At 42.6% G+C, this 25,427-nt stretch overlaps 1 protein-coding gene across 1 annotated transcript in view; it reads left to right on the forward strand.

Moving 5' to 3' along the window:
* Positions 1 to 5,973: 5,973 nt before the first annotated feature.
* The window catches only part of ARHGAP32 (Rho GTPase activating protein 32), a 188,281-nt gene continuing 168,827 nt past the window's right edge, over positions 5,974 to 25,427 (forward strand). The window contains exon 1 of the mRNA XM_059829798.1: positions 5,974 to 5,985. The gene's annotated coding sequence lies outside the window, so the exon portion shown is untranslated. The remainder of the gene's footprint in view (positions 5,986 to 25,427) is intronic.

Here is a 25,427-nt window from a genome sequence, read left to right on the forward strand (position 1 = left end):
TTCCCCTATTACTCAAACTATTACTTTGATTCCAGACTTGGCCACCATCCACCACAGAACGTCTCAAATCGTGGCTCTCCTTCACAGGCTAGGCAGTCCCGTTGCATCATCAAACTTTGTGAAAAGACGGTGTTGCTCTCTTCCCCACGAGTTTTAAAGGTGGCGAAGTTCTTTACAGTAGTGCCAGGTGCCTGACCACCTTCTCTTTTCCCTGAGCCTGCCTCTGCTTCTTTCTGCTACTGAACCTGCTTCTGTTTTCTCCAAGTCTGGAGAAACCCAAAACTTGTGTGTGGTAATTGTGCTTGCTTTCCCCTCTCATGTCTCTGTTCCCCATCCCTCAGGACTTTTTCTTGGCCTAGTAGCTTATCTTGTATTTTCTCTAGGCTTGGGAGAAACAGGTTTTCAAGTCCTGATCCAAAAATGAAGTGGAAACAAGTCCAAGGCATGAACTACTCCTGAGCAGCTGTGAGGCTGATGATCTATTTCTACATAGCTAACTTCGGAAGATGTAAATATTTAACAAAGTTTGCTGTTCCTTTTGTAATGCAGAGTTCTCTTTTTCCATGTCCAAGACACAGTAGAGGGGAATATTTTCAGGCACATGCTCCCTCCCCTGCCATGTTGCTCATTCCCTAGAGGGCAGGTGGCTGAGGAATTGGCAGTGCTGAATACCAGCAGGTGGATTGCACAGACACGCCTTGGACACAGCGTTGCAAAGCATCTGTACAAGCATAAACTTGTACTGAGCAGCAGCTTGCTCAGACTATTTGACAGAGGAAGAAAAGCAGTGGGGGAATATTGAAATAGTCATCTAGTTCAGTGTCTGCTTCACGAGGCTGGTTCCTCTTTACTTTGAAATAAGGTTTCACTAACAACAAGTTGCAGGGAGTACCTATTTCTTCTACTCCTAGCAGGGATTCCACCGGTGAAGATTATGGTTTGTGACTTAAAAAACACATGCCGTGTGTCCCATGCAGGTTTTGGAGCTAGGCAGCTGCTCCTTAACTTCCTCTTCACGTGTTGTTTCTAGTCAAGCTGAAGTGTAAGCATCCGATTGTAGTTTTACACTAGTACTTTTTATAGTACAAAATTCAGATAAGAAAGGATTTAAAATTTTTCAGTGTGGGTTTGACTGTGGATGTGTTAGTGTCTTTACTGCATTTGTGTTGTGCAGAAGCGTCATATAACGTGTCATACTGTGCGGATGCTTCTGGTCTTCGCACAGGCACAGCACCTGTGCTGTCACTGATGGCTCAACCTGGTCTCACGTTTAGGAGGGGGTGGTGGTAGGACACTGTGTGCTTGCTCAGCATCTCTAGCAATAGCTGTGCAGGTGAATGTTCCTTTAATAGCCTGTGTTGTAACAAAAATTGTGTTTGACACCTTAAAAAAAAAAAAAAAAGGCTTGGTTGGGAGTTGAGGATGTTCCATGTTATGTACCCAGTGGGAGAGGAGGTTTTCTGCTACATCTCAGTCACCCTCTTGCAGTCCTCATCTGACGTATTTGCAGGATTGGGTTTTTCACTGAGATCCTAAATTGTTTCTCCTCTTCTCCTTCCCCTGATACCGCATACGCATATAGTCTGCAGTTTATAGAGAAATCAGTAATTTATCTGCAGTAGATTAGTTGGTCATCAAAAGAACGAGGTCTATACAAAGGAATTCAGCACAGCAATAACTGTCATGGAGATGTAATAATACATAGCTGTATAAATGGCCTTTGAAGATGATTAATTGTGGAGGTGTGCCGTAGTGGCAATAGCCTTGTATTTAAAATAGAGCCTTGAGCATAGTTCTCGTGCGGGAGAATGTGCAGGAATGCCAGTTCCCCTTTGGACAGGGATTGGAAGGTGTCTGCTGCAGCCTGCTCAGCATTTATGCTGTCTTCATGGGGAAGGCATGGCTTAAACCAGCCCTTCAGAAATTCATTTAACTTCAGCCATACAAAAGCAGCATCTGATGTGGTGAGGGGTTGAAAGGCTTTTACATGTGTTTTGTCAGTCAGAAACTGCAGGCTGGTTTTCTCTTTCTTGTGTTGTGATTCACCGAGTCCTTCCGGTATAAAAAAAACCATTTTTCATACAACATGAGATCGAACAGGCTATGAATGACTGTGCTCTGTGGCTCGGAGAAGGGAAATGTCCTGTCATATGCTTCAGTAGAGAGCAGTTTGTGACCTATGTCATCAATTAGCAATGAAATAGTTCTCATCTTAGGCTAGCAGCAAGATTTTCTTCTTAAATATTTTAGTTTCTTGGTTCCAGCTGGTCTTCATGTTTCCTGAACTTGCTTCAGTGCATATTAAGCAATGCCTTAGCTAAAACTGTGGTTGTAATATACAGCGTGAGAATGGTGTTGCTTCAAGTTGTTTATTCAAAAAAATATATCTCAACACTGAAATATTTTTCCATTAAATTCATTTGCTTTTGGAATCAAAAGCAGTCCTACATTATCTTGTCATGCATACATTATTAATTGCAATCCATTTTTAATTTAATGAAAAATCACACTAAGAGCAAGGGAGGAAGCTGTCTTGCAGCATCCTTGCTCTTTCTTTGCCTAGATAAACTCAAGCAATCAAAGAGGTTAAATTTAAAATCTACTCCAGCTCAGCATTTTTATCTTTTTAAACAGAATGGTGTTTAAACTCGGGGAAACTATGAAAGGAGGAATGAATCTGTTGGCAGAGGTGACAAGTGGTGTTCAAGTTGGATAATCTTATTCTTTAAGTGGTTGACAGAAGTCTCTGTTAGGAGAGAATTGTCTGAAAGAGGAGTTCTTGTTGCAGTTTCTTAAAGTTTATTTAGGTAGTAGAAAGCCGAATCGTTATGTAAATCTAATTATCATTCTTGTGAGCTGTATCAACCTGCGAGTTAGTAAGTTGGTCATGAGGGCAACCGTGTCATAAAGAAGATTTCTGGATTGGAGATTTGGTCTTAAATTTGATTCTGCACTACCCTCTGTTACCCCAAGGATTAAGAGAGAAAATGTTGCCAAGCCCATTGCTAATTTAACAGAAAATTGGAGCGTGCAGTTAGTGATATCATTCTGCTCTGTTCTCTTAATTAAAAAAAAAACCAACACAACCCACAATTTGGGTCAAAATTTTAATTTTGTTTTGCTATTATTATGGTAACTTAAGCCCTAAATAAGGATAAAATATAGCTGACTGGAGACCAGATCTTCTCTACGTTAGAAAAATGATCCATTACTGTCAAAACTTGTCTCCAGCAGAAATAGTCAAGCTCATGTGCAGTAAAGCTGCATTAGTTTACATCGAACCTTAGCACAGTTTTGAGCCTGGTCTTCCAAGACACATCTTAAAGACCTTTTTAAAATGTGATGCTTGTATGTGCACAGCAGTGTTTTTTAATAACTAGTAAATTCTTGTTAGCTGTGAAACAAAATACTTACTATTGTTTAACTATAGAATCCAGAGCCCTGGTCTTGAATAAAGGCTGTACTGTACTGAAAAATGTACAGCTAAAATGCAGAAGAGTCTCTAGCCTTGGTGAATTTACAGTCAAAGCGCAAGACAACAGGTAGTACTGGATGAAAACAAACGAGCTGAAGGGAGGAGTTGGAGATGGCATCTCTTCGCATGGTTTATAAAATGACAGCTTTGGTTTTGCTCTGTCTGTTACCGTTTTGTGCAGCTTGGATTGGACACTGATCACTTGGACTAGGAGCTACGGTGTTGGATTTTAGCTTCACTCTTTTAAGTAGTGGGTTATCCTCTAACTGTGGCTACCTTAGGGTGCAGTAGAGTATTTTATTGTAGAACAGCTGGGTGGTGAATTTCCACAGGTTTTCTCACCTTGTGTTCTCATTAACGTCAGTGCTTTGGGGTCCTGGACCACGGCGGAGTTCTGTTCCTGGCCCTGGCCCCATCACCTTGTGCAAACACCTTCACTTCTGCAGTGTGCTTCTGTTGTCTCCTGTCATGAAGACATGACTCTAGTTGAATTAACTTACCCACTCAAGTCAGAGGGGTCAAAACCGCGAGTTGAGGGGTGTTGTCCCTGAGATTAATCCATCCAGTATGCCTTGGTCTCTGCCACAGGGGACTGGAGGTGGGGTGGTTGAGGAGGGAGGAAGAGCTTTGCCATAGTTCCTGAAGCCCAGCAGCTACTGATGCAAAGTCAGAATAGTTTTTTTTTTCTAAATGGGCATGTTGTTTCCTGTTCAGTTCTTCTATCTTTAGCTTGTCCCATTCGTGCATGTCTGTTTTGGTGAAACAAAGAAAAATTAGCATTGGGAGAAAGGGATTTAGAAACAATCGTGAGGCTTTCTAGGCACAGAACGGGTATAACCTGTTTGACTTTGCTCACAGTTCGCCAAGCTTGCATCTTCCCCCTCTCCTGTAACTGCTGAACTAATGGTTGGCATGACTGTGTCCTTATACATTAGGTCTAATTAGCAAGGTTATTGTCACTCAGTTTTACAGCATTTAGCAAACAATGTTTATCCAACCATTTAAAACTAAAAACAAAGAACAGTGTTGTACTGACTGTTTTGCATAATTTGGGATTGTGTAGCCTCTTCTGTTGAATTTTAAACATTTTTATTTAGTAAATCTTTTGTCTTTCTAAACTTGGTATTTCACATACAGTATACAGTATTTCACACACCTGAAACCTGTGCTTGCAGTTGATCACCAAGAACACTCTCAGCAATCCTACTGAGATGAAAGGAACTATGTGCAAAACCAGGTACCTTTAGACTGTATATTGAGTTTCAATATTGTTAGTTACAAATTACAGCTTGCATGATTGAGCTAGAGCTTCAGCAAATAGTAGCAGTAATAATAATACAAGAAAAAACTCGGGCTGTTCTACAGAGGTGAGCAATAGCTCTACGTTTTGTTCCAATACAGAAAGATTAAAACGACTTGATCAAGGTCACGCAGCAAAGCCGATGGCAAAGCCAGAACTGAAAGCCAGTCATCCGTCATCCAAGCTTTCCTCTTTATTTGTTAGACCTCACTGCCTCTTACGGATATCTAATCATCTAGACTGCTGCAGTGGTGGTCTGATGAAAGATTTCAGTCTTTTAATGGGATTTGAAAGTTGGGTAATGATACTTATTTCCTACTTACAGTTCAGCGTATAGGCTAGGAAATGTAATATCAGTTTTGCTACTTTTAAAACGGGCTGCATAAACACAGAAATACATTAAGCCGTACAAGTGTCCTCTGGGAACCCAGTAACTATTACCCTGTTTTCAAAAAGGAGGACGCAGAAAGGTGAATACATTAATGTGGTATAGCCGAGGTTATAGGGTTGGCAGAACCGGGCATCGACTCCTGCGCTTATGACTCTTACCGGTCACTTGCATCAGAGGTGCTGAAGTTTTATTTAGGGGTAAAAACATCCAGAGCAGGTAAGAACATCCCGGCATGGATGGGATGGGCGGGACAGGGCAGGAGGTGTGCAGGGCGAAGAAATCCCTTTTCCCCCCCTCCGCCTCCTCCAGCTCGGAAAGGGTTACAGCCGAAACGCCTGCGGCAGCCTCGGGAAAACGTGAGCCGGTGCTGGTGAGGGAAGGCGGAATGGGAGCCCGGGGTCGCAGGCCGGTTTGTGCCGTTCATGTGTGTATACCTTTCGGGGGGCGCGGGGGGGAAGTCCGGTGTTTCGGGCCGTCTCGGCCCAGCTGACATTGCAGCCAGCCTGGGAGAGAAAGCAGATCGTGCGCACGGACCGTGGCGTTACATCGGAGGCTGGGGGCCTGTGTGGGGCGGGGAGGGGACGGCTGGAGCGCGGGGGGGGGAGAGCATCCTCAGTCCTCACCCCTCTCCTTGCGCCTCCCCCGCTGCCCTCGGGGCAGCTGCGCCTGCGGAGCCGTCGGGTGAGGGAGTGTGTGCGAGTGTGCGCACAACATGGAGGGAGGGACTGGAGCTGCTGCCGCTGCCTTTCCCAGTGTCTGTACGGCAGCGTTCACTGCGGGGACGATAGGAACGGGAAGCGATCTTGATGAATCCGAAAGGTCAGTGCTATCAATAAATCACCCACGGAGAAATGCTCCTCCGAGATGCTTTCTTCCTTTTTTTTTAACCCTGTTTTCTCATAAATGGAGTATTAAACCCATACCGTATCTCCGAGGAATGTAATTGTTTCACAGTTGGTTACAGCCAGCAATATCTAATAAAAATGTAGAGCATGATTTAAAAAGGCAAGCGTGTCGTTTTCACTTAGCAAATGCAACTTCATTTCAATTTTTAGTGTATTTTTAAGCATATGTATATGTATCTTTTAAGTGGTTGAGTATTTGAATGGAGAAAGGTTAATTACCTCCTTCAATCAGATTACACTGTGTAGGTTACACTAGCATGTAGAAAGCAGACAAAGTATAATTTTGCCTCCCGTTCTTCATGTGACAGTGGCCCTTGAGGCATTTGCGGGTAAAGTGTGTAGAATGTGGTTATTAGCATGACTGAAACTTGCATTTTTTTTTAATCAAAAAATGTAATATATCCTGTCTGTAGCAGAGCACATACTCTGTACTTGGGCTGTGTGAAAACAGCAATAGTCACAAGGGTTCTGTGCTGAGCGTATTTTTTTTTTCCTTTCTAATGGATAACTAAGTGCTGTTGATATGGTATGGGTTTAGGAGCAATAGTTCTGGAGGGCCAGGTTATCGTGCGGTTGAAATTCTTGAGGAATGAGACAGTGCTGATTATCTTCATGGCAAATGGTCTCCTTCACCCTAGGCTTGGATTTGTACTGTGGCTGATAGGAAATAAGCCTATTGCTGTTGCAGTTCAATTGGGATTTTCTACTTCAGGGCTGAGAGTGCATAAATATTTACTGGTGAAAAAAAGGAGGCAGTTGGGGAACCGGTATAATTTAAAACTTTCCATCTTGAGCATGCTGTTACCACCTACCTGGTTTACAGATCAAGGCTGTTTCTACCAAACTAAAAGGTATTTATGAACATAGCTGCTGGATGCTGGAGACACGGGGTTTTATTTCCCGGTTTAATACATTATCAACAAAGTCTTGATAATTTATGCTAACTCCACCCACTTCAGCTTTCACTGCCAGAAGCTGAAGGAGAGTAGCTCCTACTAGCACTGCAAAATTTCTCTGAAATGGTCTGCGTTTTCTTTCTTTCTTGAAGTATTTTGCCTTAGGAAAGCTCCGACGGAATATCTTCTCATTGTTTGTACTACCTAGTGACTCAGGTACTGGGAGAAAGCTAGTTAGGTAATTTTGGTTCCCCTTACTTAGAAACAAAATTGTAATTAAAAATCAAATGTGTCAAGTGTACTAATGCTGGAGCCCTTGCACTCCCCAGTGTCCTTTTTGACAGAAAAAGCACAATAGACTATATATTGGCATCCGTGTATACACGCGTGCCAGAGGGTTTTGTAAATAGGAATACCATAGGATTTTTGTTAGGTGTGAATTCCCTTGGGAATGTGTGGAGCTCACTCCAAACAAAAACTCTGACGTTTGTAGCTGGCAATGTCAGCATGTGCAGTACCAGGTCTGTGGCTAAAGAAAAAGACCGAGTTTAGCAATGATTCGATACGACCTGTACGGTTTTCTTCCAATCGGCTCTTCTATTGCAGGGAAGTCTGCAGATTAAATATGTTTTAGTTCTGGCAGTGACAGTCTCCTTTTTTTTTTTTTTTTTCTCCCCGCCGCTTGTGCTGATAGTCCGGAGCATGACAGAACTTCGTATGAGCTTATTACAGTTGACTCTCCAAAGGGGAGAGCTCTTACTCGTGTTCCCTCAGTGCCCCCTCAGTGTAGAGATAAATATTTGTATTGTTTCTTAGAAGCAAGGCTTGCATTTAATAGGGTTATAGAAGTATTTTTAACTTCATATTCTCAGTCTGGTGCTCCTGACTGATACTTGCAGTGCGGAGGGTTTTCTGATTATTGATGTAGATGTAGACAGAATGAACTGTGCTGCTCCATATTTTCTTCAGGGGGAAAAAAAAAAAAGATTTTCTGGGTGGTACATCTAAGGGTTGCCAAATCCTTGCCCTACCTGTAGCAGTAGCTTTTGGGCTGGAGGGGAAGGGGGATAGAAAACAGCAACTCTCTGAGCTTGTGGAAGAGCAGTCATTCCAAGGGCCAGCCAGATCGCGGCCCAAGGAGCAGAGCGGTGTATGTTACTTCGGATAGATAGCATCTTCTTCTAGGCTGGCCCTGGGTGATTTATGTTACGCATAACCGCTTCTGGGTGACTTGGCATGTCGTGACGTTAGCTCTGCTAGAGCCGCCTGGGGACTGCTGAACCGCCTTTACTCCTGACCTCTCTGCGCCCTCCAGCTCCCCTGCACAGCTCTCCCGTGCTCCGGCGGCACGGACTGCGCTCTCGCCAGCCCCTCCCCAGGATGCTTTCCGTTGGAGAAAAAATCCCTGCATTTTGCCTTTCGGAAGGAGGGGGCAATTTTATCAGAGCATTAGTGAGCAAGTCCTTCGCAACCCCAGGTCTTTTTGCAACAACCAGCGTATCAAATATACTGTGTGACATATCTTCAGTATTTACATCAAGAATACAAAAAAATGGTTTAATCCTCTTTTACCAAGCTTTTTGGTTTGATCTTTCTTAGAACCACGTTTCTTCTCATTGTTTGACGCTTTCTGAAAACTTCAGGCCCTGTTATCAGGGACCAGAATGTAATGTGTCGATGTTCTGCTCCCAACAGTGGTCAGTAAAGGAAAATAAATCCCCTATTTTTCACTGATGGTCCTATGTAATAAAAACGTGTGTTCTTCCCAGCTTCCATTCAGTCATCAGCCTGGAGAAAAGGAAAAAAAAAAAACAAACTAAAACCCAACCCACAGAATAGGTGGTGGAAGGGAGAAACAAGGTGACTTTGAAGTGATGGGTGTGATGGACAGAAAGCAGAGGAATTGGGATGGGATCTGAGCTTTCCAATCATGAGGATAATGACCAAAGCAGGTGCCTATTTAGTTGCCGAGTCAGAACAGGGTAGATTTCTATGTGTATTCATGTAAAAATGAAAACAGGCAGATGTACCCCTTTTGTGTATTCCTTTTGAATTTACTGTACTTTGGAAATAGGATGCAGTGGCAAGGGCTGAGGACATGTAGGCATCACCTCGCTTTCATTCAGTTTCTGAGCATGGTAACATCCTGTTATTACTTAACTATTTGTTGTTCTTATTTGTTTATTTGTTGAAGCAGCTTTCTGTGTACTGTTTCTGGAGGAGAGCGTGCAAACATGTTTGAAGTGTATATCCAGAAAGCAAATTAAACTCTAAACCTCAGCACTTAGGTGCATTTCACACTCCTGCCTGCTGCTTTGTTCTGGCCTGATGGGAGGGACCAGAGCATGATTTAGAGTAGGGATGGTGGGAGGAAAGGGGGGAGGAATTGGAACTTGGTACCTTTGCTTTGAAGCACCGTTTATATTGTAGCTTCTCTTATGTCCTGTCATCATTTCCTTCTGAAACTGTGAATGTGAAATTTGTTATCCCAGCACCTCTGGAGACACCTCAGAGGTGATGTAATACCTGTTTTTCTGCCTGCTGCCTTTTCTTATGCAACCCCTAATCTGGTTTTCTTCCTTCTTTGGGTAAAACAGCGGTAAAAGCGCAATACTTGCTGAAAGATATGTTACAGTTGTCTTCAAAGCTGATAGCAACCGGTGTCTGGTCCGAGATGTTTTGTGGTGGCAAAGGCCACCCTCAATTACAAGAGGTGGTGGTCGTAATTGGCGGCACAACGTTCAGCAGAGCCAAGCGTGACCTCCGTTCAGCTTCCTGGGCCGGGAACAGTGTGTATGTGTTGGATCATCTGTGTTAGATTATCGTCATGGTCTCCACTTAAATTTATAAAGGGTTGCCTGGCCTTGCATTCCCTTACAGTAAGTCCCATGGCTGAATAAACTCCTGAAGCATCCAGAAGATGACAGTGCATTACCGCTTGTTGGGTTACATATTTACAATTACTCTAGGTTCATTCTGAAGCTCCTCGGAGATCTGAAATCTCTGGTTAATCAAACTTGGGGAAGGACTTTCCACCTGACGCTTCTCATAATGTTAAAGACTAGAAAGCCCTTGTTACATTAGCATGCCAAGAGTTTAACACAGCTCTTTGTTTTTTAATTCAGACAGTTCAAGCTGGGGGCAATTTTAGCTGGGTGATCACAAGCATCCTATTGCTTTTGCTGAAATAAGATGATGGCTTTGTTGGACGTTGAGCTGATACATAGGCGGTGGTCATGGTCTGCTTTCTCATAGCAAATTAATTTAATGTAGTGTGTAGTCCTGGTGGGATTTAACCACTCTTAGAGGGGGCAGTTGTGCTGTTATGACTCTCCACTTGATCTGAGTCTCTGGGTGCAGCTCACTGTTGCAAACCAAATGTGACACACTAATGAACTCCAGCCATGTGTGTTTTCTTCTTTTCATTATGTATCGTACAGCAATTTTCGTATTCGCAGCGCTATTCAATAGTCAAGAATTTCTCAACATTTTTCCCCAGGGCTTATAAACTAGTGCTCCAAACCTTGTTCAGGACTGGAATGTAGCAGATGAGATTTCAGCCCTTAAGGAGTGTTTTAACCATGCAAATGTGCTTCAATTTCTGGCCACGCTTCTTCATTTGTGTATTTCAGAAGGTTTTGTCCTTTTAAAAAGTGAAAGGTAACAAGCTATTACACAAACTTTTTTTCTGAAGCATAAATACAAAATTTCCAAGCCTTTTCAATATGTTCTCTGTACGTTTTCTCTTTCTGATACTTTAATGGAGTAGCTTTACTTGCTGTATTAGATAAATGTAATTTGTAAACATCCGTTGTATCTCTTAGCACAGTGACACTGAACAAGCTGCAGAATTCTGTTTTATGGACCAATGCATGTCATGCTTTTTAAAAAATTATTTACGTAAAATATCCAACTATTTTAAGTGCATATGCCTACAGTGACTGCATAAAAATCTATTTGTTTTTTAAATAAAGATGTGCTGGGAGAAAAATTTTGAGAACTATATCAATATATACCATGAAGTCAAGAGTCAAAAGGTAAATAAAAAGAGCACTAAACTACTGTTTTTTTCCATGGTTTCTGAGCAAATCCTGTAATTCGGAGTGATGGGAAGAGGGGCCATGACACAATATCTTCATGTTTTTTATTACTGATATAACAGTAAGGCTGGAACTTTGTATGGCATCAAACACACAGCATGCCCCTTGCTACACTTGAAATAAGAGTGAGTTTTGACCTTGGGCCTGTGGCCTAACACATTTGTTCGTGTGTTTTGAAACGTAGACATTCTCCTTTGAAAATAATGCCAGTAAGCCATCCCAGCTCTTGAAGACCACCTTTAACGTGCTATTGCATGAGTAAAACCTACTTTGAAACCAACTCTCGGTAGCGTTAGTTTAGGGGAACGTGCAAAGGGTAGGAGCAGATTTGAAGAATTTTCTGAAGTTAAATTGATCTCATATGGTACACCGAAAGAAAAGCGGACTAGATGGAGTGCTTTCCTAGCCAGAAACAAGACATGGGTTGCGAAAAATAAAACGAGGAGGAAACTACAATGATGTCTTAATTTTGCACAGCTTCATCTGATGCGCGGTGTTGACAGCTTCCCTTTAAAAGGGGACTTTCCCAGCTTCTTATACTACCATGGGAGCTGCTTATGGGCACACATGAAAATACTTAGATTTTCATAGACTGAGAATCTCCATTCCCTATTAATGATTGAGGGAAACAAGGCTAATGTAAGATATCCATTTCAGAAGACATTTGTTCTTAAATCCTAGTATTTGTGGTTGCAGAGAGCCATTAAATTCATGCCCAGAAGGTTAACCAAAGCTGTGTTGACTCTTTTCGTCTACAAACTAATTTGTTTAATACTGTCACGGTTGTTCATAGCTTTTCGCAGGAGCAGTATAATGAGATTAACAAGCCTCTGATCGCTTCCATATCTGATACTTAAATCCCCATGGGAAGCTGTGAAAGTGTCAGAGCTCTGTTGCTCCTGTATGGGGGCTGCGCCAGCAAAGGGAAGAGTTGTTCTTTATGTAAGATGTTGTAGATTTGGTTGCTGGGAGGATGGAGGATCTAAGCTTCAATCCCTAGCCTTGGAGCCAGCGTGATTTTAAGAAACAGAGCAGAGATGCTGAGGCTGCCAGCCAGGGGGTTCATTATTGGAAAGACAAGACAAACGCTCCCGTCCTCCCCTCCGCCACACTCTGAAGAGGGAAGCAAGCTTCATAGGGAGATAATTATGCTACTGGAAAAACTGCTGTGACAGCTCACAGCACCACAAGTGGAGTTCTTCTGGGGAAAAAGCCATGTTTGACATACCAGTTTCTTCCCTTTTTCTCCCAGTTAGGTAGGGTGTCTATGCAGAGTGTTGTCCTGAAGCACTTGGTACTCACCTCCTTACCTTTGCTTTCTTTGCCTGCTTCAGGCTAATAGTAAGTTTGTTTGTTCAAGTGACGTAGCCCACCGTCTGATTTGGGAATACACACTGAACCCTGAATTATATTTTCTCCTGCTTGTAAAAGCATCCATGATTGAGTGATTATGAGTGCAAAATTAGAAGCTTTTTCTTAAAAACAAAACCAAAATGAGGGAGAACTGTGCATAGTTTTATTTAAAAAACCCCAAAACCACAAGTCAGTATTAATTTTGAAGCAGTGTGGTGTTCCTGTGCTTTCTTTATCCAGTGCCTTTAGTATTGTTGAGATGTTAACAGTTGCAATACATATTTTGTGGTAATCTTCCCCAGTCTCCATGTTAGTTCTCTCTGTGCACCTCGATAGTTTCCAGCCCCTTCTGTTTAAGGTGCATGTCTGATTTTTAATTAGCTCCCCAATTTCCCAGTGGTGTCTCTCCATTTGACAAAAGTGGCTTCTCTCCAGTTCTTGAGCAGAAGTAGTGAGCGTGCTGAAGATACTGCTATTTGGCTTGCGTGTAGGGCTGATGACTCATAGGAATAATACCTCTTTTCTCCACGCTTCAGTGTATGTTAACAAACATTGGAGACACCTGAATCACACAAAAACCTTTTCTCCAGCAAACTTCTCTGGTTTAGAATACATTCTCCCTTTCAAGGGCTTGACCACACATGGAACTTCTCAGGAACAGCAGCTCACAAGTAATTCCATATGTGGACAGACCCTGAATATGATGTTACGTTCTGTATTGGGCCTGTTTACATTGACCTTTTCCAATGCCTTTTATTGCTTTTTAAGCTCAGGATTACCTCTTTGCTTATTGAAAATATAAAGTCTAGATGCTTTTAAAACTCAAAATTCGCACACAAAAGCTGAAGCTACTTTTATTCGTTGCTCTATTCTTTTCTCCATTTGGGGTTGGCAAATGGAAGGCGCTTTGCTGCTGTTACAACTGCCTCTCTAACGAGAGCCGTAGGATTTGCAGCGTCGGCAGAGCCATTGGGTGCGCAAGCAGCGAATACTGCTCTTTGCTGTGCTGCTTGTGAACTTCAAGAGAGAACCTTAGCCCCCTGAGAACTAGTTACTCCATTAATACGCTTAGGTCAGAAATGCTATTATGGTATGGCAAGGGAAAATCTGAACTTCTTGGTCACAAGACTTTGTGAAGATAAGTATTTCCCGTCAAGGAATATTGAATTCAGTTTCTTGGTTATGATTTTCCCTATTTCTCATTTCTTTTTTTTTTTTTTTTTGTGAGGAAATACCAGAGCAAAGATAATTATAAATCCTGTAAATTATTTTCAGATGAGTCAACGTGCAGTCAGTTGAACAGTGGAATGTATACTTGACCACATTTACAGAGAAAACAGCCAGGAAAGCCACCAGAAAGAGTAGGGCTGGAATTGCTTGAACCTTCTTGGCTGCTCACTGTGCAAGGCAGAGCGTGTGTAGCTATGCCAGCTGGAATGCAGCTGCTCCTTAAATCTGGCACCTAATGTTGAGTCCTGTCAAAGTACATAATGTTGAAGAGTCCTGGTCGGTTTGTTTGCAGACAGAAAAGTATCAGTGAAGACTTGACTTGCAAGGGTGGAGGGAAGCCCTGTTATGTCTCTGTATGCAGGTCTTTCAAACTCGCTACTTTGAAGATGGAATTCGTGTGGGTTCAAAAAGCCGTGATGGGTTAGTCTAGGGCCAAAAAAAAAAAAAAGAAAGAGGGAACTATTCATGTAGATACCTAGTGGTTCCACAGATTATTGGTGCTCTACTCCCATTCAAGCCTGTGCTCCATCAGCGCTCTGCGCCTCTCCAAAATGACTCATGCTGTCTGGAACACAATCTTTTAAGAGAATTTGATACTACTTAGCGATTTTGCTGTGCACTTTTTCTCTGGATGCTGTGGAGATGGGTTTAGTGACACATGCCACGTTACTGAAAAGTGCTCTATGAATGCAAATTTCAATGTCATTGAGAACAATAGCGTAAGCACGTGATGCTAGTTCATGGGGCAGAAACCGCCTTCTAGGCCTTTTTGGTACTTTCTGCTCCCTTGACCAGTAGTGAAGATGTTAAAAATACTTGTTATGTTTGGGTGCTAACACATCATAACTGTGATGTTAAATTTCTGAAAAACACTACTAAGAGGAAAAAAGTTAAAGCTGATTTGGTAAACTATTTTTCTGGTTTTCATTTGACTCTTTTCATACCTTGTAAATTATTGCGGCAGAAACTGACAACAGAAAATCTCAGTTTATTTTCAGTTACGCGTTTCCTTTTGTGTTCAGCCCGTGGATCTATGTACAATGGGGCTCATACATTTATTCTACTGGCAAGCAGCACAAGCAGGCATCCATCACGGATTAAAAGAGAGGGGGAAAAGTATTTGTAATATCATGGGGTAAACAATTACATATTTTCTATTTTTCTTCCTTCACAGCTGTTTTACTGGCAGATCTGACTCGCTTTTTATGAGCAAATAGTAGATCAAGGGATGAGATCAAGTTGAGTGAAAGAGAAGGCCTGCCTTAAGACTGTTGTGCAGCTGTGTTAAGAGCATGTATCTACCTTTAAGATATACTGATGTTATTAAATCATGCGTATACACATTAGTAGAGTGGAAAAGGTAATATGCGCTTGCATATATTATACCTTTTCTTTCCTGGTCTCTCACTTCAGAGAATGAAAAATAAGTTCATTAGTGGAAATAGCATGGATATCTTTTTTATGTTTGTTTGTTGCATTGTTTGGTGTCCTAACGTAGTAGACTGACATTTTATAAGTTTGCAGTTGAGTTTGAAATTTGTTTGGTTAAAACATCTCGCTGTTGTCACACGTAGAGGGTTTCGACTTTCTCTCTGCCTTTTGATGTTAATGTTTCTTCTGCCTCTGCTTGAGGCTGGCCAGGGCACATGATGACCTTGTACGTGACGCCCTTCCCTTTGAGGAGCGAGAGAAGTGAAGAGTAACGTATGGCCCAGTGCTGACTCATAGTCCTGTGCTTGAACAGAGTGAGTGTAACACTTAATTTAGAGGGAGTGGAATAAAATTGCCAGGGCTCCCGAAAGGATTTCTCCATCTCTTCAATTCTGGACTCTCTTCTTCCAGTCATTCATCTCTTCCATTATATGATAATACCTTATCCTTGTGCTGGCCTGTGCTATTTCATACCAAAGATGGTGGGTTTTGCCATTCTGCCTTTTCTTATGGGAATCCCTACTTAAATTATGCTGCATATATGCACTCACACCGGAGACTGAAGGACTTCTTTTAAAGAAATGCTGATCTACTGGAGTGTCTTTTCATCTATATTATGACTGACTCCTCAAGCATTTAAAAAACAACAGTCAAGTTTATGACAAATCACAAGATTGACTTCAAAAATTACGCCTTTTAAGGTGCACTTTGATTATTATTTTTTAATTTGCCCTCCAGTTTGAGTTTTTAAGTGCAAGATGGGTCATGTTGTTCATCTTTCCTCTGCAAGATGATTTAATAATTATAGTGAAAGCTGAGAATATTTCTTCTCTCTTTGACTCCGTGACTGGAGCTTTGAAAATACAAAATGCTGAGAGACTTGCAGTGAAATGACAAATTCTAACACTGAGTCTTGCACGTTGTGTTCTGATGTGCTTATAATTCGAGGTCATGGCCAGTCCCAACGACATTTATGCAGGTCTTGTAAGTCCTAGTGGTTGGTCTGGCAACAAAAATATTTCCCCGTTTCTCCTCAGCTCCTTGAAAAACAGCAGGAAAGATATTTTTTCTGCAGGTGTGTGTATAATATGCACACACTTTTTGTTACCTTTGAAGGGGATCTTGAGTACAGCTTCACACAGAGTTGTGTTGTACTGTGGCAGCATCTCCTGCTTGGTGCGAGGCTTTCTGAATACACATGGAAGGTAAGGAGCTAACTTCATCTTCCCTTCTCACTGGGTAAAGGTGGAGTTTCGGGTACTGCAAGAGGCACTCGGGTAATGCTGTCTGCCTTGTGGAGCTGTTCTTTGTCTCCTACAGGGAAATGACAGCCATATGCATGTATATATATTTTAATTATTTTTGTATATCGTGTTGAAGTACCGTGAAACATCGCTTTGACTTCAGGGTATGTAATGCATTTCATGAACTCCAGCTCCACAGCAGCAAGGGGAAGACAAGGTGTTGATCTAACTGGTGCAGCAGACTTTGCAAATGAGATTTCGTATTTGATTACAGCTAACAATATCTCGACATAGGATATGGCATTGGTAACAAATACCCATTGAGATGTAAAAATGTTGTTGAACACCAGCTGATGCCCACACAGGCTTTTTAATTAGTATCTGACCTCTTTTTGAATCAAGATGTGCCTCTGTATGGGAAACATTTTTGACAAATCCCCAGTGGCTCATAAAAGAACAGAAGGTAACTTTTTTGGCCTATTCTCTCTTGGGCATACACAAAGTTTTCTTGGTGCCTGCTGAGGAAAAAGTATTACCAGGGAGTCTGGCTGCACAGAAATTGAAAGACTCATAGGAAAGAACTTCAGACTGCTGCTTACTGGAAAAAAGGACTTGTGCAGTTATAGGTAAAATGTATGTTGTGGCATTGCATGGAGTTTTGAGAACAATACATTTCTGGCAACTTACCCTGGTGTTACCTGCTGGAAAAAAAAATTGGTTGTTGCTTGACTGTTTGGCCTAAAAGAGACAAGCAGTTCATACTCACAGGTGCTGCTGTCTGGGCCTGCCCATTTAAAACCTGTACGAGACAATAGTATGCAGTAAAACTGCAGGATACATAGTGTTCCAGTACGCATTTTTCTAAAATGAGTCCCAAAGTTGAAGAAAACAGGCTAGTTACTAAATAATACTGACTGGGAGCTGCAGTGTAGTCAGGGGGCCCAAGGTTAATGCACCAGATGTGACTTGCTGGAGAACAGATTTATTTAGACCCGGTCATATTAATGAAAGGCGAGAGGTTGCGGTAATCCTGTGCTGCCCACATGGCTCGCTGCACTCGGGGGAGGAGAGTGCCAAGCGTAGGAGAGGAAAAAGGTACCGGCAGGGTGACCCCATTGAAAACTCCTGGGTGGTGGGTGAGTGCGAGTGCCGTGCACCGCGTCGGTGGTGAGCACGACCGCGAGTCGATGTCACTGTCCTTCGCAGAGCGCTGATGAGCTCTCAGCTGATGTTCCAGTCCCTTTGGCTACCAAGTCATGCGTGGGGAGCTCCAGCCAGAGCGCTGAGATTCCTGGCAGCAGAGTGCTCTGAGAACTGCCTCTGTTTGGGGTTTTAAAGGTGTTTTATTATCACTCATCAGGTTATGGAAATGCTGATCAGTAGCGGGTACAGTCATGTGTGCAGCACAGGTTGCAAACAAGAAATACTGGTTTTGGGAGTAACTTTCGTCATCTTCGGTGCTGTTTAAAGAGGGGAAATACTGAAACAGAAACTGCAGGTACTTCTTATTCCTTCTTATATGCCCACTCTTGATAATGACTTTACCTTTGCATTTGTATTTCATAAAAATTGTGATAGAACTATCTTTGGAAAAATATGTATTAGGAATTGAAAGGCCAACAGCCGATGAGTTTAATGCATAGCACATTAGAATATGTACAGATGTAACCTCCAACTAGGTGAAATACACTTGCTTTTGCTGATTCCATAAATGAGTTATTCATATGCCTACTGATACCATGCCTTGTCTCTCAACCATCCTTTCCCTAACCTGGCCCAAACATTCCCCCCTTCCCAGCTGTCCTAAAACACTCTTCAAGTTAGTTAAATGAGAGAATCAGTACCCATTAAAGTTTGACATTTTCTGATGATCTGTGCAAACAGAACAGGAAGGAAAAACATGCACAGCAAGGGTTACCTTTGGCCACTATCGTGAACCACAGAACTTAATAAAAATGATACTTTTTACTACCTTTTATTACTATATAGGCATCCTGAGTGTGCTAAAAGCAATTAGTTGAACCTGACCAGCTCTCTGTGCAATAGCAAGTGTGTGGCAACATGCTGGTGGAAAATAAGACATCGAATCTGAGAAAGGGGTTGGTGCAACGTTTCTGTCACCATTTCTGACTGCATTGCTTTGTGTGTAAACGATTTGTGCTGGCTGTTCACGGCAACCGAAAAAGTGGGAAGCGTGGCAGCGGTGTGAGTGTGGCCTAGCAGGAAGTTTCACGTCCAAACACATTTTGTGTGGTAGGAAATCTTCTGCTCTAACAGTGTATTAGATCTGTTTGCGCGTGCCGGGAAAACAAAATGATGTCATTTGTAGAGAACGTATTTAATTACTGCTGCGTTTACAATAAAACACGAGTGTGTTGAAAGCCTTAATTATATAATAGGAATACAAGATGATATCCATCTCCATCCAAGAACCGAAAAGGTTACCGTTTTTTAGTAACTGTGCTCCCTCCTGTAGGTTTTCCAATACTTAATGGGAGGCATCAGGTCTGGATGGTACTGCCTATTCATTTCCACATGAAAAATAAAGCATAGCAGACTAGAAGAGGAAGCTTATTTAGATTTTGCTTGAAAGACTTTTATAGTCACCTGTGAGGATCTTGGGAAACTCATGGAAATAAGCAGCAAGAGTTTTCTTGCAAAACACGCTGCTATGTCTTAACATTAAATGTAAAAATCTTTGGCTAATTACCTGATTAATTTGATGTATTTCGGAGATAAGAACAGAGCAGCTGATTCTTCTTTTGTGTTCTGTTACATAAAGAACAACTTTGGTAGCTATTGCAAATATTTTTCCAAACAAGGAAGGAAAATTTAAAAAAAAAAAAATTTCTGAACAAAGTTTGCAAAAAAGCATTTCAGTGAGCTCGTTTGTCTCTAGGAAGGAAAAACCTAGAGAGGAGGGAAGGCGCTCTGGCCTGGGCTGTCACATGGAATAGTGTCGCATGCTGTGAACTGCCCGTGAGCGTCAGGCTGGGGACGAAACGCGAGTGGAGAGGGAGCTGCAGACAACCAAGCCATAACCCTGTGGGACACCACCAGCCGCCTCCTGTGTGAGAGCAGGGAGAGGAGCCTGGCTCGGAAACAAACTTTCTCATGAATCGAGAGAGATTCAGCTCCTGTATCAGAAAGATTTCTAAAGCACAAGAAGTGGCAGTAGGAAATCCATGTCCTGCTCAAAACCATGGCTCTGAAGCTTAATTCCAGTTTAATTGCAGTTCAGGTCAGGCTGTTCATTGCTGAAGTTGCCCTGAAAATGTCATGCAGAACTGGAGGTCCCTTGGCCGAAGGAGATAACTGCTGCTGGGCTGCTCGCCCTGGGGTGCGTTGCAGAGAGAGGGAGGATGCGCAGGCTGGGCCACCCCGGGAGCCTGGGCTGATGCACGTCCTCCCCTGCGAGTCGCGGCCGGAGAGCTCACACGCACGGCTTGGCTGATGAAGGGTGATGCCTTATGTTGTATCAAGTAATTTAGGTTTCTGAAGCCTCAATACCTGTTCTGCAAATAGGCCCTGAAACCGTGCTCCCAAGTAAGGGGCCTCCGCTGTTCTGTCAAGCTGGTAGTTCAGTGCTATTTTTTCTCCATTTTTTTCCATTTTAGACTCTTCATCTTTCCCCCTCTCCCTCTAGGTGCGTTTTCCCTCTTTGGTAAGAAGATTTTGTGATGGTTACAGTCTCGTTTTTGTTGCGCTGGGGTTTTCCCTGGCCTGATGACAAGATGACCTTTCTTTTCCGAGCGTTAGGGTAGTGAGGAGGCGATGTGAGGAGCGAGGAGCGGGTGACTAGCTTTTGCGGGTATTTCATTAGCTGTTCGGCTGCTTCTGTAAGCCCGTTCCTCAACAGGAGTCTTTTGGAAATGCTGTCTGTCAGGCTGCTCTGTTCCCTGGACGTTGTAGTGGATCTTACAATTTTATTCCTTTGTTCTCTATATTCTTACCTTTTTTATTTTTTAACCTATTCTCTCACAGCCTTCTCTTTTTTCTGAGTTATTCATTATGCACTAAAAGGTCTCTTTTGCAGGTGTCAGTTCTAAAATCATCATGATTACTGAGAGGGAGGGAAAAAAGCCTGAAGAGCGCTGTTTACTGCCATTTTCCTGGGCACTGAAATTAATGTGCACTGGTTTCAACAATATCTCATTTCTTTGGGAAGGCTAATAGCCCGGTCACTTCATTATCCTGCCTTTCTGCACAAATGCCAATGTAATAGAAATGCTTTCTTATTCCCCGACTACCCTTGGGTGCTTGAGACAAATGCTTTCAAAAGCTTATCTGCACGTTCCTGTTTTTTTTCGGTCAAACTGAAAAAGCTATAAATCTGTTCATCACCTGTCCTTTTAGGTTAACGTAGTGCACCTGCAACCCTTTTTAATGTCTTAAAAATAATCAGGCGGTGTGCTTTCACTGGTAGGTACTTTACCAAATCAGTTAAGGCTTTATTTGTCTATTTATTTATTTTCCCAAGAGGGCATTTTATTACTGACAGCATGAGTCAGGACAATTAAAGGTTGCAGTGAAATATTCCAGCTTCTGATGTGATGCAATATGAACTGGAATGAAATGTTACCTCAGTCATACTGAAAAAAACATTTAATGCACTGTATGCTGTGTTACTTGTGAGCCAGAAGTCTACCAGTTATCTCTTCCCAGGAACTTCTTCCCCACTGTACATCATCGTGTGGGGAATGACTGGTAAGGAGAAATTTTGTGTTTCTGTGTTTTGGTGCCACTTGTGTGCAAAAGTTGTCGGCATGGAGTTAAAAAGTGTGTTGTCCACGGTCAGGTTTTATGGCGAGCAGGCTATGATGAAGGATAGAAGGCAGCCAGGTCTCTTGGGTTTTGTTCCAGGCTTCACTGACTCAGCCAGTGCTGAGTTGTCTTGTGCATTATTTACACCATTTTTAAGCAAGGGTAACAAAAAAACAGCTATTTTACAGGAACGTTTTGACTTAATTGTGAAGAGCTGTATGGATTAAGTATAAAAATTACTTCAGGGCAAAATTTTATTATATTCCTGTTGGCCTTTTGAAACAGGATTGAAAGGTGGACTTAGTGGCTGGGTGTGATTTTCAGCAGGGTTGTCCTGGTTTCCTAACGTCCCCTCCCAAGCCCTGAATTACAAGCGTTCTGCCCCAGGCGCTGGGGAGTGCTGAATGTTGACACAGGTGCCAGGACGATGTTGCAGATGTTGTGATTCTCCTCACTATGACTTCCTGTTTTTAACTGCAACTTATTTTGACACAACACTCCAGGGTCCATCCTGATCCCTCATTGCTGGCCGCTCAGCTATACAAATACATGTGTTTGCACGTGCTATCCGTAAAGCCCCAGCTTTCCTTGCCTTGCAGGGTTTAATTTTCTCAATGGTGGGAATGGGCAGTGTCTTGTGTTAGCCATAAAGGGTGGTTTGATGGCAAAGGAAAGCATTTCGAAAAATAATTCTAAGTACTCTTATCTGGTCAGCTGCCCTGGTCAGATTATCTGGCCTTTTCTGCCCTTCCCTCTGACTTTGTAGTTCCCAGCTTTAGCCAACATAGTTACACAGATATATTCTGTTGCTTAGAGAAGGTGTTGGCATCCTCTCATCTTTTATTACCCTGATGCATAAGCAAAATGGTGGCGGAGATACCATGTAGAATTTATCCTGGTGGAACCATGCCAGGAGTGATTTTAAAGGCAGAGGAGAAGGAAGTGATAAGGCACAGTATTTTTCAAGTGATTGGGTTTGCGAGTGGAGAATGATGGAAAGGAATTACGGTTACCTGGCACATATTTTTTTTCTACCCCAGCCTTGCAAAGCACGTAAGCATCTGCTTAAATGTCACTGAACTTTACCACGTGGTTCAAGCCAGGCGGCTACCTGAGTGCCTTGGTGTTTCTCCTGCAGCTAGGTTCCAAACTGAAGGGACAGTGATGCTTCAGTGCTAATTTAGGAGGGTGGAGGATTAAATGTTCTTGAAAAGCTATTTGCATAAAGGTTTGCAAAGGAGAGAGTGAGTGCGAGAATGTGTTCAAACTGAGCGGTGAAATCTGCACAGCTTGACTTGCCTCATCCATCTGGTTGGACTACGTTATCTATGTTTAACAGATTACATTTAATCTTGCCATTTCAGGGAGAGCTGTTGAGCCTCAACAGACATGGGAGAGCCGCCCTGTAAAGTTATGCAAGTAAAACAGGAGCTTAAATTGCATGCTAGTGTCTCAGGAGAACAACAGAGGAGATGCAGAAATACCATGTCATCTTTCTGTCCTGACCATGTTTGTTGGCTTGGCAGGCCGGGAGGCTCTCCTGCTTTGCCACGCTCCTGCTCCTTCCTGAGTTTGTGCTGGATTCCCCAGGCTAGCATGTTTTTTCTGCTATGTGCTTATCTGACTTTAGCTTCCTATCATGTTGCTCACCAGGAAGAGCACTCTCTGTAGAGAAACACCTACCTAGGGAGAGGTAGTGGTGAAGCAGGGGTTAAAGCCAGCTCAGATTCCTGCTCCTCTGCTTGCTCAGGTGTGCTGCAAAGGGTAATAAAGAATGGCTGACTAGGAAAAACAACTTTGTGGCACAGCTCATGGGACTAGGCAGAATTCCAGGCTGGGAACTCTTCTTGTTTCTGTTTGTTTATTTTACTTATTTTTTGACCATAGCTATCATTTCTTATGGAAAAGACTTTTCCTATCTACTGCTATATATTTTTTTTTCCTTTTTTCACCCCCCCCCCCGCTGAGTCATTGCACAACTCAACAGTCGTTTGTGTGGCTTGCTTCCTGGAGTCTTGAATTGGTTTGTCACGTACCTTTCTTCTTTCCTCCTACATTTAATATAACTGCACTCCTCTCAAGCACTTCTGCACAGCGGAACCCCTTTCAGATGGTCCCATGGTACCTTTCTGTGATCCGGGTGAGTGAGGCATGTACTAATGGCAGAATTTGTCCTGTGCTGAGTAAGGTGTTATTCCTGTGATAATGTTAACGTTTTAAAATTATACATTTTCCTTACACAGAGGCAGCCTGCGAATGCAGACGTATGATCTTGTAACTGAGGGGAGAGAAATCCTTGTTTGCTTTTGCTTTTTCATACATTCCACTGCTGGCATCTGCTTAGGCAATTAAACACCCTTCATATTTTTCATCCTCTATAATGCATGAGAAACAGGGACCTCTTTTTGTTCTTCTTTGAATATCTTTTCAATCTCGACTTGTCTATGAATATGTAGTTCACTTTTTTCCTCTTTCTTTGTCCCCTCTTCCTTATGCCTTTAAAATTGGGTTGGTGTTTCAGGAACTTTCTTGATCTGCCTCATGTAAAGTTAAAGAGGTTACCTAAAACCACAAAATTGTGCAGTGGTGCAGTTAATAAATTTTGTTTTAAAAGGGTGAAAATTCCTGACTGACATTTTTCCAATTTTAAAATGTCCTTGTTCTTAGTCACAGGTTGTTTCTGTAATGCTTATAGTTTGTTGCTCGTAGTTTGCTTTTCAAATTAAAAAAACCCCAAAAACAGAAGCTTGACCACTGTTTTCCCCCCAAAGTGTTTGTGTTTCAGATGCTTCCCCCCTCCCACCCCCAAGTTCATTAGAAATAACAACAACCACAAAACTATTCTTTTTCCTGAGCTCTGGCATTCCCAAAGGATTTGGGTGATGTTGCATAATGAAGCATTGCAGCACCCTTACAACCCCAGGTCCTCAGCTCCAGCATTTGCAAAGCTGAGACAAATGTCCAGATTCTCTTCGCTCAGTACGAAGAGACACGTGTACACATCAGGATGGGATCTGCAAAAGCCCCCGTGAGGCTTCACAGGACAGGGGGTGACCAAAGTCAAAAGGATGTCTCTGAGGCGCGTGCTAAGTTCTTGCTCATCCCCTCTTTGTGAAACCACATCCCAGTGCAGGTGAACTGGAACGGTGCTGTGGCTGAACGAGGTGGTTCCACCCCTGCCACTTTTATTAGGCCAACAGGAGTTTTTGTAGCAGTGTGCTTTGCTGCTGATGCAGTGGAAAGCTAGTTCTTTTAAAAAAGTATTTATTTTTCCTCCAGGGCAGCATCTGTAGAGATGGGGAAGCACCTCTGCTGGCACAGGGAAGATGGGTCATCAGATGGCTGGGGCGGGATGGGGAGCTGCCCCTTTTGGAAGCAGCAGAGCCCTCGCATGGCTTCTTAGGCTGTTCTGGAAACCTCATCGCTGGCTTCAAGTGCTGCCTTGAAGCTGTGCTGCATAGACGCTTTGATAATCCTGATCTCTGCAGCCCAGTACTTCCAGGTTCAGTGGTCCTAGGAAGTGTTTCTGTACGTAGCTTATTGCTTTCTCCCCCTCCCTCTCTTTTTTGAAAGAAGTTCAGAAGGTAATGAGGAAAGGAGAGGAGGAGGTATTGCATAAAACCTTAGTGGTCAGAGCCACAGATTGGGAAACAGCAGACTTCAACACTCTCCTGAGCCGGTTCAACTGTATTCTCTGAGAGAGTGCCCTAATTATCTGTTGGTAAGCTGGGCTGGGCTCTTGCTGTCTTCTACATCAGAGAGTGCATGATCCTCTAGTCTGCACAGGAGGGTGTTGTTCTCCCTCTGTCCTGATTTTTTTCCTCCAGGCCCTGATACAGTGTTTGGTATTTATGTGTCTTAGGGTAAATCTGTGCTACTGTGAACAGTCTTTGTGGTTAGGAACTGTAAAACTGAAGTTATTAACTGTCGGACTTGATGATCTTAAAGGTCTTTTCCAACCTAAACGATTCCATCATTCTCTTTCCTACTTCAGGCTCAGTCTTCCTCTGAAATACTGGACAATTTATTTGAGCTGTCAGTTACTGTGGGATTTTGGGGAATGGATGTGGAGGTATTCTCTTTGCTCACTTCTTGTCTGCTTTGCTGTGGTTAGTCCTTGCCTTGACATTTTATAGTCTCCTGGCATGTCCAAGTACAGCATTTAACATAATTTGGGTCACTAGGCAATAGTGCTTGTTATCAGAAGTCTTTATATTATAGGTTACACATGGTATTTCAGTATTGTGCTCCTCTGAGTAGCCTTTAGAGTTACTGTTTTTGTTTTACGATGTAGCATCTCTCAGTCTCTCCTCCAAAAAAGAGAAATAAATCTAAATT

The sequence above is a fragment of the Gavia stellata genome, chromosome 26 (genome assembly GCF_030936135.1).
Source record: "Gavia stellata isolate bGavSte3 chromosome 26, bGavSte3.hap2, whole genome shotgun sequence".
Classification (NCBI taxonomy): Eukaryota; Metazoa; Chordata; class Aves; order Gaviiformes; family Gaviidae; genus Gavia; species Gavia stellata.